Source organism: Ambystoma mexicanum, chromosome 10 (genome assembly GCF_040938575.1).
Source record: "Ambystoma mexicanum isolate Mex_15411 chromosome 10, UKY_AmexF1_1, whole genome shotgun sequence".
Classification (NCBI taxonomy): Eukaryota; Metazoa; Chordata; class Amphibia; order Caudata; family Ambystomatidae; genus Ambystoma; species Ambystoma mexicanum.
Genome location: NC_090932.1, coordinates 1,522,885,593 through 1,522,899,176, shown reverse-complemented (window position 1 = coordinate 1,522,899,176; position 13,584 = coordinate 1,522,885,593). Strand labels below are relative to the sequence as shown.

The window sequence follows — 13,584 nt, the reverse complement described above, 5'->3', positions numbered from 1 at the left end:
AGTGGACCATCTCCCGGGGCACAGCAACACAGAAGTAGACCAGCTGAGCCGCCTGGGATTCAACACCTACCAGTGGGAGTTATACATCAACTCCTTGTTGCCCCTGTTCCAGAGATAGGGGTTTCCGGATCTGGACTTATTTTCATCTTCTCAGAATTCCAAGTGCCCCCGGTTTGCTTCGAGGGTTGGCAGGGTCAGGGGTCTCTCGGAGATATCTTCCAGATCTGCTGGCACAGCCGCAAGTGTTCCCTCCTCCCCCATTGCTTCTGCGAACCCTCTGCAAATTCCAGGCATCAGTAGGCTGCAGCCTTATCTTGATTGCCCCCCACTGGCCCTCGAGGGTGTGGTTCATGGATCTACTACACAATGACTGGTTCCTGACCAGATGAGACTGCAGTATGCTCAATGTTTGGATAACAACTGGGACATCATACAGGAGGCTGTCTACTGGATCCCAGTAGAAGAGCAAGTGGACAAGGTTTTGCCACTGGGCGTGAGACAAGGGGCTGGACCCAATCTCCTGCTCCCTGGATGACGTGCTGGCATTTTCCACATAGCTGGCTCGTTCAGGTGGATACCTGCCGCACCTATTTGGCAGCCATTGGGGCCTACAAGAATTCCCTAGAACATTTTTTTTCAGCAGCCAACCCAGCGGTTAAGGCCAACCTCAAGGGGTTGTCCATGCTTTTTCCTCCGGGGCATAGGTCTCATCCGGTATGGGACCTCAATGTGGTTCTTGCGGCTTTGCAGCGCAATCCCTTTGAGCCGATGGCCTCGGTGGACATCCGGCTGGTGACAGTGAAGACTGTACTGTTGGTGCAGCTCACCTCTGTGCGCATGGTCAGCGAGCTACAGGAATTGTCATTGTGCAAGCCCTTGAACACGTTTCTTAGCGACAAGGTCATCCTGCGCACCCACCCACATTTTTTGCCTGCCAGTGTTCTTCCCGAACCTGCAGTCTTAGGCAGAAAGGGCTCTACATTCCTTGGACCTCATGCGAGTCCTCCAGTTTTATCTTTCACGGACAAAATCCTTCAGGAAGTCTGAGGCATTGTAAATTATTTTCGGGGCTCGTCTCCCGGCACCCAGGCTTCCAAAGCTTCTATCGTCCGTTGGATAGTCCCGGCCATTGGAAGATCCGTTCCGGAGGGGGTTCATGTCCATGAGGTCAGGGCTAAGGCCACGGCCGCTGCGTTTCAGAGGCATGCTTCTTGGGATGTCTTCAGCAAGGCGGCTCCTTGGGCCACTCTCTCTGCCTTCTGTAAGCACCATTCCCCGGATACCAGCTCCAGGCGTGATGCAGAGTTCGGTCAGGCGGTTCTGAAGAACCTTTTTGCTTTGTCCTAGATATGAGGCAGGTTTTCCCAGCTCTAAACCCTATAATCTTGTTTGGTGGAATCACCCACAAGGATGGAGGAATGGGGACGTATGAGTAATTAAAGTTACTCACTGTAGTGACTAGAGTACTCATAATCCATGTTCCCCTTTCCTCCATACATCACACCCACGTTCACCCGCTTGTATGCCAGGGGCTAATATATTATGGTCTGATGTGTTAAAAAGGGGACTGAGGTGCCTGGGGGGGTTGGGGCATTCCCGCGCTCATGCACACTTTACTCAATTTAAAGTGGAAGTTCAATTTTACGCTGCCAAAACATCCGGTAATTTTCCGATGTTGGGGGACGCCACACAAGGATAGAGGAAAGGTGACTATGAGTACTCTAGTCATTACAATGAGTAACTTTAATTTTTGCCAGATTTATGAATGGTTATTTGTGAGCAATTATGGAATCTTCTTATGGTGGGTGAAAAAACTTCCCTAATTGTAAATCTTACTAGATTACTGCGTGAGCTAACCGAAGTGTACTGTATTTTGATTGATAAAGGTTATTTAAATATTTTTTTAATAAAGAATTGCTTTCAACTTTGTCAAATGGAATTTTATCAACTTGTTTTTTCTTCTATCATGTGAAAGTTTTACTTATGTTTTTATTTGAGAAACCGTAACACAATAAAAAGGTTTTAATAAATTGCAACTTTAAAGTGAAAAACATGGGTGGCAGTTAAAACACCCTCTCCCCGGTTTCTTGAGTTGTTCAGAGCTAGTAAAAGGGCCCTGCTCTGTGAGATAAGGGAATTGCTACAATTAAATTATATTTCTAGGCATCTGCTAATTGAGATATTACATGGCTCCCATTCTGTACTTTGCCATTACACTGACAAGGAGTCTGGGATCTCCCAGTATACACACCATATGGGTCTGTGGTATATAATCCAGGGTTCAAAATTGAGATTCAATGAGCAGGAGCTAATACCAGCTCCTGTGTTGGGCATAAGCCAGTAGGCAGGAGCTACCACTGGGGAACCAGGAGCTAGTACCTAGACAACCACAAATCTAATTTCTGCATGAAGTGGACCCTTTAAGCTTTTGTCCATATTCTCGATGATTAATTGTTTAAATGTGTCCTCATGCTGCTTTGTTGGCATTCTCAAATACGGAAAGTTAATGTGCCATATGCATGTTTGAAAGGCACCAGTTGTCTGAGGTGCCAAAAGTAGCTTCTGGTAGCTGTTGTTTTCAAGCTAACCAGACTCGCTTGGGCTAGAAGCAGGAGCTAAATAACTCCGACCTCCCCTCAATTTCAAACCCTGTAATCCAGAATTTCCAGAAGCACTTGCACGTCTGACATATTTACTAATTTCCCAGGATGTACATGTGATACCCCCCTAAGTACTTTCACAAATAAGAGCGACTGCGATTGTATCTATTCCTCTTTTAGAGTATACCTCCTCTCAGAATTATATTTCCCTTTGACATTTGACCTTCCCTCCACTGGCTGGTTTCTCTCCTTCTGAATTGTGCATGTTTCCTTTTTCCACTGAGGGAATGCTTGGGGTTAGGTTTCATGTGAGCCTCTCTTACAGTGTTGTGCCAGTAATCCAAAATGAGCCCAGGGGAATACAGACTATTCTATTCTCCTTTATCTTTCTATCTCCTTCCAGTCGGTCAGTCAGTCCATCCCAATGAGTGTGAGAGTCCCCCTCAATCAATGGGTTTGGACTTTTATAGATTAGAAACAACCCTCTATACCCTTTAGGTATATATAATTTCTCTGTTGATTGGCCAGGCTTGTGATTCGGCAGTTTTCCAAAAGGGACTTCACACTAAACTTCCCATTCATACTCATTGGGCATATTAATGAAAAGGGCAGTCTAAAAGAACTTACTTTTAACCCCGGTTCTCTCCCATTTGATATAACGTCATCTTTGAGATTTCTACATTAAAAAGTTGTGATTTTCTATAACTGTTTGTTCCACACGTGTCAAGATACTACTTAGTATGCTGGATTGCTCTTACTTAGGCGAATTAAATAATGCAATTTTCATCACACTTTCACTCAACAATCCTATTCCCAACTTAGAACAATGGCCTATCTGGCACAGTCGATAGGACAGAAGAATCACTGAAGTGCAATATTTGTGCTAAAAAATATCTACATTCGTCTAATTTGCATGATTAAACTAAGATTAAGAAAGTATTGTTTTACATTCAGCTGACAGTTTTTCACCCTGAACAATTTTTTTAAAGTATGTTTTTACGACACTGCTATGAGAAGTTATTTCAGAACATGTGATCCATATGTAAAATTTAACGATTCTTTTTTTCTTAACTAAATATTAAATAGTTTCCTTTCCTAACCTGGCAGCAGGCCATATGGTGTTGGTTCTTTGAGGCTCAGAGCGGAGACATTTATGACCACTAAGAGGCGTTGTCATCAGGGCACCAGTTCTTTGGAGCTCAGTAACTCGGAGACATTTGTTAACCCAGATCTATGCCCATTGTGTGATTACGGCAACTTGGTTTCACAGATGTGAGACCCCAGGTGTCTGGTGGTGTAAATTGTATCCCCCCACTAGAAGATAGGTTTGATAAAAGTTGATGATTACTTGGGGGAAGTCTACTGCAAGCCCACTTATTGAGAATAGTTTCCTTGTATTTTGGGAACATTTATTTTGCTCACAATGCCTGATTTTGGGGAACAAAAAAACATTTGGCCCCTCATGAATCCACACAGTGTCATAAAGTTTATATCCCAGCTTCAAAGTCCTGAGTTAACACTTCCTTGAGAACATCCCCCCAGCAGTGTTCCTGTGGCCAGAGAAGTTACAGTCCGGCCCAAAGATTCTGGTTTCATTCACACATGTAGCATTTAAAATGAATTTTTGTTTCCACTTGCAATATTATAACTGGCTCTTTAAACAGGGGGTACATTAGAACGTTTTTGCAATCAGGCTGCTGTTGGTAAAGTTTTACATTTCAAGGCTATGTATGTTTCTTTGTACAAAGCCTAGTCTCTGTCCTGTAAAGAAGAAAGCAGAAGAGATCTAGGCCTCAATTCTATTTCTTTCCACTTTTCTCTAACATGCTTTTTTTTGTTCACAGATTTGACTGTTATCCATTTGATAAAGGTTGCTGGATACTTTCATATAACTTGAATGATTTATATTTGGCCTTGTCCTTTACTGTGGACAAGCACACTTTGGTAGAAGAGCTACTGGCATCTCTTTCCCTAGCATGTCGTTCTTTCAAATGCTCTCCGCAGGATGCAGTCCATATAAATTTGTTTAAATGTAAGAATTTTGCTTTGCATCCCTTCCTTTTGTATAGATTTCCCTACAAGCTAATTAATCTACTCCACTTCTGGGCATACCAACTGGCTTACATCTTGTAGTATTTCGGTAATCTGATTAAGGAAGGGGCTGATTGGGCACTACTTGCAGAACCCTCTAAAACTTCAAGCCTAGACTGCAGGGTGCAAAATGTGCACTAGCCATCGGCTAGTGATGACTCTTGGGGGAGTAAGAAATCTTTGCTTTGTGTACGTTTAGAATTGAGGTGGTAACTGCCTTTACTCTTATGTCCCGTCCCCTTTCCTCCATATGGGTGTCTCTTCCAAGGGACGGGAGACAGAACCTTTTTCACCAGAAAAACCTTATTCCCCTTTAAATTCAGAGGTGTGCGGGGACGCGTCCAGGGTGCATGCGCTGCCCTGACTCCGCCGTCCCCTCTGTCTCCTTTTCCGCGTCGACGGGAATGGGCCAAAATCACCAACGCTCCTGGGTTTGGCTTCGGCCATGTAATTACACGGGCGGATACTTCTTCTCTTTGTCTTTTCTTTTTGTCTCATCTATCATTCAGGTACTCGGTCCTCAGGCGTCGAGCACCTCCCTGGCGCATGTCGACTTCCACAGGGTCCAGCAGGTGTCCATCCTGCAACAGGCTCTTCCCAACTTCAGACCCCCATGCCCTCTGCCTACGTTGCCTTGGCTCAGACCATGGTTGGCAATCATGTTCGGCGTGTGACTCGCTGTCCTCGAGGGCGCTGAAGAACACTCGCCAGGTGGAGGGAGCTCTTACAGAAGTCGTCTCAAGAACTTTGTGAAGCATCGAACCAGGCCCAAGGTAGGGCCAATATTATCTAGCACACCCCGCAAGGGAGACTCCTTCCCAGGGACTCTCCCGCGCTCGAGGGACCGGCCAGGTCCTTCTACCGGCATGTGCCCCGAGGCTGTTATAGCTACCGGCCTTAGGATCGAGGGGTCCTCGGATCCTCCCGGGTGCAGTGTCGAGGGACCGGAAGGTTCTTGTACCGGGTCTACTCCCGGCAAAATGGCTGAGGGGCTATGCCCGAATACCAGCAATACGTCTGAGGGGCTATGCCCTAATACTGGCAATGCGTCCGAGGGGGTGCCTAAACGCAGCTCTACCTACCCCCGAGTTGAGGGCGTCACACCTACCGGGCTGAGGAGCAGGGTAGGCCTCGTGATCTACACGCAAAAGTTTTGGATGAGGCCGGGTCCAGCGGGCTGAGCAACACGTCGCAGACACGTGGCAGGCAGCTCGACAAAATGGTTGCCGTGCCAGAAAGGGGCACCTGTCCCACACCATACCACGAATTTGGCGAAGAACCAGTGTCTAGGTGGGACTGGCTTCAACCAGGTATGTGGCCTATAGTCTACCCTTCATTTGCGCAGGGCAACTTTGATTTGCGTCCATATGGACAGGGTATGCAGCGGCCCCAGCAGCCCTCCGCTGCCCCATCGGTACCCCCTGCCACCTCTTTGGCCAGTGAGCAGGTGCTCTTCAAGAAGTTTCTCGGCCTCATGAGGTCTCCTCAGATGGCGATTATCATCAAAGACACAGTCGGGGAAGTCCTCCCCGCCATGCTAACGGCACCACAGATGCCTCCATCGGGACCCCAGTCCCCGCTGCAGCCACCTCATCTGGCTCCACAGCCAACTCTGCAACCTCCTCCGCCGGTCCCTGTACCCCAGCCTGCGGCACCTTCTACCCCTCCTCCACAAGATCCTCTGGATCCGAAGGATACGGACGAGGAGGAAGGAGGATCCAGACACGTCATCCTCAGCCAGGGCCTTCCATGCATTTCTTGCTGGCCTTGCTGAATACCTTGGCCTCCCCCAGCCCGAGGTCGAACAACCGGCGGAGGGGGATACACTCTTGCTCTCGATCCATCCTCAGCCACACTCCTCAGTGATCGCTGCGGCATCACTATAGTCCAAGCCTCAGTCGTCTTCAGCCACCTCCTCTGTGGCGCTGCTAGGCAAGGAGGAGAAGATCTTGGAGGCGTACAGCAAGAAGATCTACTCCAACGCCTCCTTGCACCTGCGTCAGGCCAACGCAGATGTCATGCTGGCTGCCGCCAACCAACTGTTATGGTGGGAAATTGCGGACTTCCTCCCGGAACTCCCCACCCAATGCCAGTCTTGCTTCAAGGCGGGGCTAGTGGAAGCCAAGCTTGTGGTGCATGACCTCATGGAATCCACAGTGGCGCATATCGATACCTCAGGAAGTGCCATCTGCATTGCCACGGACATGAGAACAGCCTGGCTCCGAGCAACAAAATTCAACCCTCATTCTAGATTTACCGTTCAAGGGGAGGACCTCTTCCACTCCTCGACGAACAAAGGAGCTGGACAAAAAGAACAGCAGCTCTCAAATGGCAAAGTCTTTATCCATCCTTACAAGGACCACGCCCAAATCGTACACCCAATCTCAGCGGCGCTCGGAGAGGGGTTGTACATATGGAGGGTTCCGCGGCTTCCAGGAACGCAGATTCAGGCAACCGTACTGCTTGCCTTCTCAGAACCGGCGCAAACAAAAAGGGGGAGAGGGGGCAAGGGCTTTTTCCAGTCCCCCTCCTCAGCCTCCAAGGGAAAGAAGGCATTAAATGCCCCTTCGGGTCCACGTGTCTCCGGTGGGGGGGCAGGCTTGCACTCCATGTGCAATTCTGGTGCCAGAATTTCACGGACCCCTGGATCCTCTCCGTAGTATCCATTGGGTACCGCCTTCCCATCCCAGCCTCTCCTCCCTCCTCCCCTCTTTCCTCCCCTCCACAGGTTGGGACAGCAACTCTTTTGGCGGAGATCCAGTCACTCGTAGAGAGCTAGACAGTGGAGGAAGTTCCAGCCTCCCAGCGAGGCTTTGGCTTCTACTCCAAGATTTTCACCATTCAGAAGAAGAACCAAGCGGGCCTGAGAGTTGTCCTGGACCTTTCCACCCTCAACCTCTCCTTACCCCTGCAAAAATTGAACATGGTTACGCTAGCATTTATAGCGGAGACATTGGACAGGGGAGACTGGATGTGCTCCCTGGACCTGAAGGACACGTACCTACACGTCCTGTTTGGCAGCCCCATCGTCCTTTCCTATGGTTCAGGATCATGGGCTACCATTTCTAATACCAAGTCCTCCTGTTTGGCCTCAACTCGGTCACCAGAGTATTTACCAGACTCCTGAACGCTGTAGCAGCCCTCCTCATAGCGCAGGGCAGCCACATCTACCTATACCTCGATGACTGGCTCGTCAGGGCTACATCTCCGGAAGCGGTTCAGCACTCTTCCCATGCCCTTATGAACACACTGCAAGACCTGGGCTTCTTGCTCAACCTCAAGAAGTCACAGCTGCTCCCTACGCAGAATCTGACATTCCTGGGACTCATTTGGGACACGTGCACCGAGAAGGTTTTCCCGTCGGAAGACAAGATCTCGGCCATCAAGAGGGCCACCACCGACTTCCTCAGCAGAGAGGTGACCTCGGCATGGTGGTACCAACATCTCCTGGGTCAACTAGCGGCGGTTCTGCTAGCCATGCTGCACACAAGACTAAGGATGAGAAGGATGCAGCTGCACTTCGCAGCCTCATGGAGGCAGGAGCTGGGCTCGCAATCCGAGATGATCCACGTTCCTCCATCTCTCCACCGAGACCTAATTTGGTGGTCCATGGACTGCAACCTACGGACGGCAAAAGCCCTTCCGGCTGCCCTCTCTGCAGGCCACCATCACCACAGACTCCTCGCTCAAAGGCTGGGGAGCCACCCTAGACGATCTCTCAGTCCCCAGCACCAGAACTCGACAGGAGCAGGAATACCACATCAATTGGTTGGAGCGGAATGCCATCTGTCTAGCGCTCAGAGCATTCCTACCACTTCTCAAGGGCAAGGTTGTCCTCATCCAGACCGACAACTCAACCAGCATGTACTATATCAACAAGCAGGTAGGCACCAGATCCCCTCCTCTGTGCAGACTGGCGATCAGCATGTGGGAAGGGGCCTTGGAAAACATTTTCCTCTGGACAGTCCACCTCCCGGGGGAATCCAACCTGGAAGCGGACAGGCTCAGCAGGCTGGGAGCAGACAATTACGAGTGGCAGCTTAACAACCTTGTTGTTCAGGAGATTTTCAACAAGTGGGATCTGCCCCAAGTGGATCTCTTTGCCACCTGACACAACAAGAAGTGCCCCAAGTTCGCATCCTGGCAGTGTCAGGGCCTTGGCTCTCTGGGCGAAGCATTTCACCTCCAGTGGACCGGCATGAAGGCATACACCTTTCCGCCCACTCCCCTGATCCACAGGGTAATTTGCAAGATGAAGGAGTCGCACCGACTCCTCTTCATTTTGATTGCTCCATGGTGGCTGTCCAGACCATGGTTTTCGGAGCTCCTCAGCCTCTCGGACGTGCCTCCGATACACCTCCGAAGGGCCCTGCACATCTTCTGGCACAGCAGGGGGTCGGGATCATCCACCCAGCGCCAGGGTAACTAGCCCTCGCAGCGTGGTACCTAAGGAGATAACGCTTCGGCACCTTAGCCTCTCACAGGCCAATCTGGACATCATACAGGGCGCCAGGAGCAAAGCCACTAGGGCCCAGTACAAGAGCAAATGGACCAGGTTCTTCCACTGGGCAGACTCCAAGGGAATTGACCCCTTGGCCTGCAATTTGGACGACATGCTCTCCTTTTCGGCGCACCTCGCTCATTTGGGCTTACAGGTCGACACATGCTGTACATACCTCGCAGCCATTGGGGCTTACAGGAACTTGGAGAAAGGCATCTTTTCCTCCTCCAACCCTATCATCAAGAAACACATGACTGGTCTTGCTAGGCTCTACCTGCCCGTCGAGACCTCACCCGGTGTGGGACCTTAATATAGTCTTGGGCGCCCTGGCGCACAAGCCATTTGAGCCAATGGCACCCGTAGACAGTAGGCTGGTCACCATCAAGACTGTTTTACTTGTCGGTCTTCACTCGGCTTGCAGAGTCAACGAGATTCAGGCGCTGGTCCCCTCTGAACCATATACCACCTTTCACAGGGACAAGGTAGTCATGCGGACGCACCCGGCATTTTTGCATTTCTTGAATGAGGAAATAGTCCTTCCTACGTCCTTTCCCGATCCCAAAGACGAAGAAGAGAGTGCTGCACTGCGTGGATGTCAGGCGTGCCCTAAAATCCTACCTGGACATGACCAGGGGTTTCCGCAAGTTGGACGCCCTGTTTGTCACTTTCGGCGGCTCGAGGCCAGGGTATCAGGCCTCTAAGGCTTCCATATCTCGCTGGATGGTCTCTACCATCAAAGAAGCATATGAGGGCCAGCACAAGCCGCTCCCGGCCAACATGCATGCCCACGCAGTCAGGGCCAAGGCAACGGCCATCGCATTCCAGTGCCATGTCCCTTGGCAAGTCATAAGCAGGAAGGCCACATGGGCCTCTCCCTCGGCTTTCTGCAAGCATTACTGGTTGGATGCTGGCTCTAGATCTGTTGCGGCTTTCAGACAGGCAGTTCTCAGGAACCTATGTGCTTAAGGAGGGTCTCCTCTCCACCCTGGGGCTACAATCCGTTGTAATCGCCCATATAGTATGGAGGAAAGGGGACGGGACGTAAGAGTAATTATAAATTACTCACTGTAGTGACTAACGTACTCTTAGTCCATATTCCCCTTTGCGCCATATGTCCCACCAACCTCCCCCCTAATAATACTGGTGTCATTAGGCAATTTTAAATCTATTGTCAACGCGGCAAAGGGGACTGAGGTGTGGCGCCGGAGTCAGGGCAGCGCATGCTCCCAGGGCAGCGCATGCTCCCTGGCCCGTGCCGTTAAGTTTAAAGGGGAAGGTTATTCTGGTGAAAAAGGTTCCGTTTCCCGTCCCTTGGAAGGGACGCCCATACAGTATGGAGGAAAGGGGACTATGGATTAAGAGTATGTTAGTCATTACGGTGAGTAACTTATGGCTGGCTAGTAGCTTGCAACTTGGAATGTTCCTAGAGCTCAATACACCTATGCCCACGACTGTGCAGCAAACAAAAGAGATGAATCGGAGGAAGGAATGTGTGCGGGACAGTTGGGTCTCGGTTTCTACAAATCTGGCAGCCAATTCCCCATGTCTTCCTGGAAGCTTTGCTCTGGCTCAATCCCTCGATCAAGATCAGCGTCCTAGAAAGATATTGCCCTAACTAGTATCTTGCTGCATCCGCTATATATTATTGATAATTGGGGATGAGGTCCAGATACCTTTCTGACTTTGCCTCCTGTACAACCAGGAGGGTTGGACACTTTACTGCTCCCTCACTAAGAAGTATTGTATTGGATACATGCAGATGTCCAATATGCAATGGCTCCTTGGAGCATTGACTGTAGTACGGGGACATACAAAATCAAGTTGTTAAACAGAGTGCACTAATCTCCAGTACTGAAGCACCATATGAATTTGGTTGGGAGTGAGGCCTGCTGGAAATGCAATAACTGCAGAGGAAAACATAGTCACATGAGATGGTTTTCCCGAAGACTCCAATCTTCTGGAAGGGTATTGTCTATATAATCAACCTGGTGCTGGAAAAAAATGACAATCTACTGAAAACCTCAGTCTTTGTTCCTGGGAATGACAAAGCTCTCCTGAAATTGTCCAAAACTACAAAGGTCTGCCACATCAGAAGAGCCATGATGAGATTATATTGAAAAAAAACGCAAATTCTCTTATGGCTAAACGACTGGGCAAATGTGCGGACCCTTCGACAATAGACTAGGCCATTTACAAACACGTGAATTCTGCCTTGTTCGTTTGAAGATTTCTGGGGCTCCTTAGTCCTTACTGGATACATAGCCCAAGGCCCCACTTCAGTGTCATCTAGAGATGTATGGCGGTATTACAACCCATGCCATACGTGTAAATTACTGGGTATGATTCTCCCCCAGGCTAGATCATGACTTAGTCCTACATTTACTAGTTCTATGCACATAATGTGGTTCGTTATCTGTTGATCGGACCACCCAAGGGAGGTGAAGCTATCTAACATAGGTAGGGGGCATTGGTTTTGTTTGTCCGATAGTTTATGCAATGGTTTATCATGCTTTTCTTTCAAATGTATATTTCATTGTGAACGTGTGTGCTTAACAAAACTTTTTGAATTCGAAACGTTTATTTTAATTTTTGTTATCACGCCAGCTCGCCCGCAGCCCTCGTGGCGCACACAAAACAAGCAAGACAACACAACAGAGTGAGCGTCAGAAAGAGGAAGAAGGGTGAGATTCAGGGAGCATTGAAAAGGAAGGTTTTCAATTTATTTTTAAACTCGATGGTGGTTTGGATTTTTTTAGGGTCAAGCCGGATGGCGTTCCAGTTTTTAGCGGTATATTGAAACGATCGACTGGAATGATAATCGAGCACTGCAGCTGAAGTGATTATCCCCTTTCTTTCGAGCCGGTAATGTCATTTGAGACCCCAGACCCGCAAATTGTGGAAAGTGATGGTTGAGTTTTTTTTTTAATTAAACTGTTTAAATTTCTAAGGAAGCGGAAACTACAAGCGAGGTTGCCACTAATTATTTAAGTTTCGCTTAACAGTCGGGCATAAAAAGCAAGCCTCTGCATTAAAGGGGGGCACTTTGCAGTGAGTAGGTAGTTACGAGTGTTAACATGGGGTACAAAAAATGGGCTTGAGCGCTATATAAAGACAACATTTCGTGACTGCACAGGCACAATATAACTTCGAAATGCGTGCCGATGCTGTTGACGCATAACCCCGTTGGGTAAAATTGGTTGACATGTGTGACGTGATAAAGGAATAACATTATTACGAACACTAGACGGAAACAAATGACCCCCTCCATAAACTGACTTTCAAATGTGGTATAAGTTAAGTGCTCAATACTGGGATCATGTGTTGTAACCTGGAAGTTAAATTCGACCGTGTTGACTCAGTATTTCATCCCACTGGGGCAGATAAAATGCGTGCATTTGGCAAACATGCTAAAGATTAAGGGACCAATGTGAAATGCAGCTGGGGATGCATTCTACATAAAAGCTAAATGCATAGATACATGTATCTGTTGTTATTGTAAACTTTAAGAGGGAGATTGTAAAAGTCTGACTGGGAACTCGTGCCCCGCTGGGCCGCTTAAAAAGAGGAAACGCACACCCAAACATATTTATAGTGCTCACTTGCCAAAAGGACGGTCCCTTTCTAAGAAGGGACACTTGGGGGAGGGGTGATAAACTGAGGCAGCTAAAGCGAGAGTGGTAGTTTCCCTGGTGGTTGTACAGAGGTTTTTCGCTTCACTGGGGGGAGTGGAAATAGCAGTGCTGCGTGTTTGGCATCCCCCCCAGAGATTAATCACCCGCTCGCAGGCTGCCAAGACATGGAGGGGGAGCGGCAGAGAGAAAGCCCTGTGCCGAGGAGTGCTGTGGTTTTATTAGTCCGTGAATCATCGTCTCTCGCTCGCGCTCTCCGCACCACGTTATTCCAGTAGATTGCAAAATCATAAGCAGGAATGCTGTGGTGAGTTTACGGCTTAACTATGCAAATCGCCAGGAAGGGCTTTTTTTTTCTTCTTTCCCTCTCCGGGTAGAGGAGAAATGTGAGGCAGTGCCGAGCTTTAAGCCGCGCGAGAGGAGTTGGAAATCACATAATCCTCGGCTCTTTTTTTTTTTTTTCTTCGCTCGCCATGGAGGCTGAGAAGGGACTGAGGAGGGGGCTGTGAGTGCAAGTAAGTGCTCGACATGTTTTATTTCTTGATTATGTGAGGACTGTTTTTGTCATGTTATTCGCGGGAACGTCTGCTGCTGGTACGTGTTGTGTTTTCAGTCAGTCAGCCATGTGTTTATGTCGTTGTATTGTGTTTGCTTGCTTCATATTATCTCCTTTCCAGTCACAACTCGTGTCGTCAAACTTACGACCGATGTTTCCAGAAACGTCCGTCGACACGCGTTTTCTTTAGGTATAGAGGCGGTAGTG

At 48.8% G+C, this 13,584-nt stretch overlaps 1 protein-coding gene across 6 annotated transcripts in view; it reads left to right on the top strand.

Moving 5' to 3' along the window:
* The window catches only part of NCOR2 (nuclear receptor corepressor 2), a 2,813,293-nt gene that overhangs the window by 1,548,075 nt on the left and 1,251,634 nt on the right, over nt 1–13,584 (top strand). Inside the window, exon 1 of one of the 6 annotated variants that reach the window (XM_069619706.1) lies at nt 12,913–13,336. The exons of the other annotated variants lie outside the window; for them this stretch is intronic. The gene's annotated coding sequence lies outside the window, so the exon portion shown is untranslated. Of the gene's footprint in view, nt 1–12,912; nt 13,337–13,584 lie in introns of those variants that run through there. 6 annotated transcript variants of the gene reach the window in all.